We start from the raw sequence: 6,000 nt of genomic DNA, 5'->3' as shown, positions 1-6,000 counted from the left end.
TATTAAAAACACGCTGCAGCTGTTTCCTTTTGAGTGGTTTTTCACATTAATGGATGTGTTCTTTTGCTTTTGTAGGGCTCTTTGTGTTTCTTTGGGCATTAATAAAAAGCGGATTGTTTAAGCACTAAACTAATTATCTGTGAGGACAATCTGATGTGAAAGAAATGGAGCCACAGTAAAGCGTATCAAAGTAGGAGTTGTCTATTTTGTAAGTTTTGAGAGTGGGAAAATTATATGCTTTTCCCGACGATATGACAAAATATAATTCTAAACAATATTTTATTATTTTAGCACAGGCCAGGCAAGGGGTCCTGATAAAATGTGGGCCCCCAAACTCTAGGTGCTGCAAAAGCACACAGCAAGAGACAATCCTTCTTTCAGAGCTTATAGTGTCAATAAGCAAGATGAGCAAAGGGTTGAAGATGAAACTGAGACATGAAGGGACTTGACCATGGCCACATGGCATATCAGTGGCGAAGGCCAGAATAGAACTCTGCTTCCTGGACATTGACCCTACCTAGAGCAGGACAGTATCTCTTGTTGAATAATCACTAGCAATAGCTCCAGCAACCACATAAAGCCAACAAATACAAAGGCAGAAAATGCATGTTTGCTCCAGATGATTACTCTTGGGTTAGGAGGGGGTCCTGTGTGTTTTATGCGGCTCTAACCAACTCTTATTTACATTGTTTTGCTGTTGTAGTCAAGTTGTTTCAGTGTTAGAATTAATGTGCAAAACTGAGTCATAAGCTGGCAGGAAAGATTGCTTTCGTTTGCCTTGTCTGCTGATGTAACTGAGTTATTTTCCTAATAGGCATTCTTGCTAATGATTGTTTAATGGCAGTTTAATGGGACTTGCATTTTCTAGGGTCCCCATGGAGAAGAGAGTGTTACCACAGTAAATAAACAAACACCAAGAAAAGACTATTGAACCAGGCAGCAAAATATTCAGCCGGTATCAGCATGGATCACAGTGGTTACTATCCTGTGTCAACAATTATTTTAGAGTTGAAGACCCTCCATGTTGTCTTCTACAGAGTACACACGGAGGTTTGCTTCTCTGCAAACACAACGGGTGCTACAGGAAGCATCCACATGCCATGCCAGAACACCTAGACAGGAGTAGATATCAAAAATCTTGTCAATGGCGTTAGTTCATCACCTGCAAAAATACAATATGGCGGTGATAGAAGGTAGAATTTGGCACAGTGTCAGGTGAGGGGAATGAGAATGAGGCAGAAGAGAACTCAATATTCCTTGGAGCTTCAAATCTTCATAAATTCTACATTCTTTGGCCTCAATTCCAAATTTTTCAAACACATGCCTGACTTTCGCCACGTCGGTAGTCTCTTTGAAGTCATGGGGTTACTTGTGTTTAAAGGACCTTTTTGCATGGTCCACAGTGTAGCCTACTAACCGTTATCTGCTTTATTCTCGGCCTTTTAAGATGCTATTGGCTTTAGTTAAATCATAGTTTATGATATCCTTAATTTCCTTTATATAGAGTTGAAATATGCTGGTAATGCAAGGGGTCTACAGAATTCAGGATCTGTAAGATGGCTGGTGGCAATAGATATAAGTGGTGAAATAGATGCCTTGTGTTGGTAATTTTCCATAAAGGGGTGAAGCAAGAGTTTGTGGTCAGTGCAAGTTTATTTTTTAAATCTTACCCGGAATGCATGGCATAAATTTACTCACATGACACTTCAATCTCTTTGTGCAATCACAAGCCGATGGAGGCTTTTAGACGGCAGTTTCTATGTAGCTTCCCGCCCTTTCTGTGTGGTATAGGGACAGCATCCACAAAAAATCAGTCACCCGTAATAAATATTTATAAGATACCCAAAGATTTCTTCCAATCAAAGATAGTACCTTCAGAAATCTGGGGGTGTTAGGCCCAGTAATGGAAAAGGGGTGGTATACCCGGAATGCTTTGGCGCCATAAGGCGTATTTAGGCCTAGTGATTTGGGAGATCGAGGCTGTGGAATCGGCACATACTGAAGAAGCAATCTGTCCCTGGGCGTGTGCTTATAAGGTCAGAGAAACTAAGGACTTATCTCTATTTTTCTCTTTTGTAACAGCTTGTTTTTCCTTTCTTTAATCTTGCTTAAGTCTCTGCTTTTAGGAATCCTACTAACACTTGCTCCCAGGTCTTCCAGGGGAAGAGAAGCCACCCTTCTCCATCCCGCCTTGGGATCCATGTGTGTGTGGGAATTGTTGTTGTTATTACTCTTTATACACTCAGATAAGTTTTGAATTGATTGTGTTAATGACATCTTGGGAAGGAATTCAAGTGATCTGTGTTCTTAGGATTGTTTTTGCTGTGGTGATCATAATCATTATCCCATTATCAGTAAAGTTGTTTTCTATTTCATTCCCAAAGTTAAGGTGTGGTTGCTGTCTGTCACCTATTGACCCTCAAGAGGGCGAGGCTTGTGCTTCCACTGAACTGTGACCTGGGATAGGGGCTGAACTTAGATCTTTCCCTGATAAGATTGGCGAGCCTTACCCATCCAAATTTTACTAAACTCATTCCAAGGCCGCAAGTTGATAGGTATCTTCTCATAGCCTTCAATGGGTGCTGGATAATACTCAAGGTTCGATGTACTTAAACACTACTGTGGGCTAGGGTCTTTGTGTAGAAAAGGAAAAGCGTGAGAGGATTTTGACGACTGTGATGGGGCATTAGCTCTTTGTAGGACTATTGGAGGCACATTTAATAGATCAGCTTTTGTTACAAGTTATGTTGTGTTGCAGAGTATTCTCATAGGCCCAGATTTTCAGAAATGTTCTTCATTTAGCAGGTCCCATTTACAGCCTAAAATGAAGCAGCCAGATTTTTAGAAGCGTTCAGTATCCCATGCCTATCACTTCTACATCTTGGCCAGTGTCTGATCCCATAGACACTGAGGAGCTGAAAAAGATGGTGCAAATGGATAACTAAGGAGACACTGATTTATAGGAGTGCTTGTTGGAGTCCGACAGAATGTGGAAAACAAGGTGATCAATGAGAATGGGAAGATTAAGGGTTGCAATCAATTATAGTAACTCAGACTGAACTGATTCTAGTTTTAAAAAAGCTTATAGGTAAGACATGGTGAAGAAAGAATATTTTTAAAGTTGTGGTTTTTTTTAAAGAAGCACTTAAAAGAATTCACAGTGGAGCAACCCAGGTGAGGGAGCAATTTTAAAATGTTAAAAGACAGCGCACGGAGCAGGGTATAGATGAAAAGAGCCGAGGGAAGTGTATAGCTGCATTTAATATCATAAGTGTAAAAAAATTTTGTCGTGATGCCATGCAGTCTGATTTAATTGGAGGGATGGTTAAGAACAATAGAGTCTAATGTATAATAGCCTGACATCCATTCCTAGTCAGACAATTTTGGTGATTCTGATGATGATACATGGGGGTCAAGCAATTATGACCACAAGTTCATGCGCTTTGAGTAGCTGAGACTCTTATTGCCAGTATTAAATTACCTGCAGAAGCCTAAATATTTCAGAGTCCAATACAAAGACAGCCTTTGAGGGCGACAGGGACCATGGGGTCTTCAGAATGTCTAGCATATGGAAAGAACACTGTCCAATATCAATCCTTTGTATGTTTCAAGAACCCAACCTCCAGCCCAGTTGCTCAATGCAACACAGTAAAATGCAATTAAATCTCAAGGGGTTGATTACCAGATACTCTGATGAAGTGGATCTTTGCCCACGAAAGCTTATGCTCCAATATATCTTAGTCTGGGAGGAGTTCCTAGAGTGGAGGAAGAGGATGTATGAGTTAGTTCAAACCAAGGGGTTTGATTCCAACTAATGCGTCACGGAGCGCACTTCCTGCTTCGAATCAGCTGGTGAGCAGAATAGTGCACGGGCGAGATTATGCTAATGAAGCACGGGATATTTAAATCCATTCTTCGTTAGCAATTTCAGTCAGCTACATTTGCATCCCTAGTTCAAACTAGGGAGCAAGTGTAGATGTACCCTAAGGTGCCTTGCTGTTCTTTATCCTGAACCATGTGTAGCCAACCTGTAGTGCTTGGGAAATGAATCAAAGGCAGAACCTTCCCCACCCCCAAAACTTGACACCTTTTTCAGGAGCTCCCTAATTTGGGCTTTTCAGTTCCTCAGACAGTTTTTGTTTCTGGTTGATTTTTTTTTTTTAATTCGACCTAAGGCTGAATGCCTGGAGGTGGAGTGGAATGTGAAAGCAAACCAAATAAATCTGAAGAGTCAAAATCCGTGGTGGGTTTTCAGTTCCCAATAAACTTTTTTCTGGATCATAGCACAGAAGTGGTTGGATTGCGGTGCAGAAAGGTTCCCACCCACCTGGGAAACTTGAGGATACAACGGAAAAGGTGATGAGGGAGCATGAGAGCTCGCCGAGGCTCTATGGCGAACAGCAGTTACTAACGCTCGGCAGGGTAGGAGTAAAGGCAGGTGTCGGGAGCCTGGAACAGCAAAATAACACACAGGCGCAGAACTGAACGAAGTTGCTCCACACAGAGAGCATCCAAAGGGATCAATTCGTCTTGAACTGGAACTTCTAAAGATGCTGAGAAATACTCCGCTTCTGAGCTATACCACTAGCAAGGGCTCTTTGCCTTTCTCACATGTCCCAGGAGGCCACTTCTGTTGTCACTGAAATTGCCACAGGAGCCCTGGGCAGCATAGGCCGGACAGGGCTGAAGAGCTAGTAGAGGAAGCTAGCATCTGACCCGCCCTTTCCTCCCAAGAGCCCGCCCCTTCCTGGAGCCCAGAGTCGTGACCCTTCCCACACCTTGCCCAGAGCCCAGTGAAGTCTGTCAGCAGTTCAACGCAGGAAATAACCAGATGTTATTAGTCTCCTTCCCAGTGGAGATGGGGGTTGATACATGTACTGCATGAAGTAGTATTGCTCCTGCAAGGATACTGGATGGGTAGGAAAAACTGGGATTAAAAGTCTTGGTCTACCTTTTCCAGTCACAGTGATGTGCTTCTGATAGGCAATAGGCAGGCAAGAGAACTCCTGTAAGGTGGCACTATGTAGGGAACAACTTATGGGCCTAAAGGCTTGCAACTCTATCTGTGCAATACCTTACGTAGAAGGTAAGAAGCGGACAAACTTTACGTGAATCACGGAATCAGAGAACACTAGAACTGGCAGGGATCTCAAGAGGTCATCAAGTCTAACCCTCTACCCTCGTGGCAGGACCAAGCACCATCTACATAATCCGTGAGAGATGTCTATCCAACCTGCTCGTAAATATCCCCAGGCAATTTATTCCAATGTTTAATCACCCTGACAGGTAGGAAGTTTTTCCTAATGTCCAACCTCAATCTCCCCTGCTGAGATTTAAGCCCATTGCTGCTTGTTCTATCCTCAGAGGCCAAGGAGAACAATTTTCCTCCCTCCTCCACATAACACCCTTGTAGGTACTTGAAAGGGAAGGAGCTCTCTGCATAGCCTTCTTGGAGTGAATGGAAATGGAGAAGCAGCCATCCCTTGCAGGCGGAGGGACGCACGCAGGAGGGCACTTAGAAAGAACCATCAGATGTGCCGTGTGTCTGTCACTGGAACTGATGCAGTAGCAGCTCGCCTCTCGTCTCTTCAACAAGGCTCTGATTATTGCTTGGCGCTCGAATGCCACCGTGCACGTCAGACTGAAACCACCTACTGGAGGGAAAATGACATCTACCTGCGAGTTCTCTGCACTCTTGAAGTGCTTTAGCGTTCTTCTGGCTTCATTTCCATGCCTGGCAGACCGTGGCCATCACATGGGTGAGATCCCAAGATTGGAAACATCCCAGCTCTGAAATACTAAAAGGAAACCGCTAAACGGCTGGAGCAGGGAGTTCACTGGAGGTCAGCCAGGCTCACCCCATCTTCTCTACTTGCTCTTGCCTTTGACCTCATCAGGGAGCCTCCACTCTAGGAACATTCTTGTTTGGAGGGAGGAGGGTCATGGTGTCTGCTGTGCCTTGGAGGGGAAAGTCTCCTCTGGCGTAGCCCCACAGGTAGG

The sequence above is a fragment of the Pelodiscus sinensis genome, chromosome 4, assembly GCF_052426305.1.
Source record: "Pelodiscus sinensis isolate ZL-2025 chromosome 4, ASM5242630v1, whole genome shotgun sequence".
NCBI classification, from domain to species: domain Eukaryota; kingdom Metazoa; phylum Chordata; order Testudines; family Trionychidae; genus Pelodiscus; species Pelodiscus sinensis.
Note: the sequence above shows the minus strand (reverse complement) of the source record.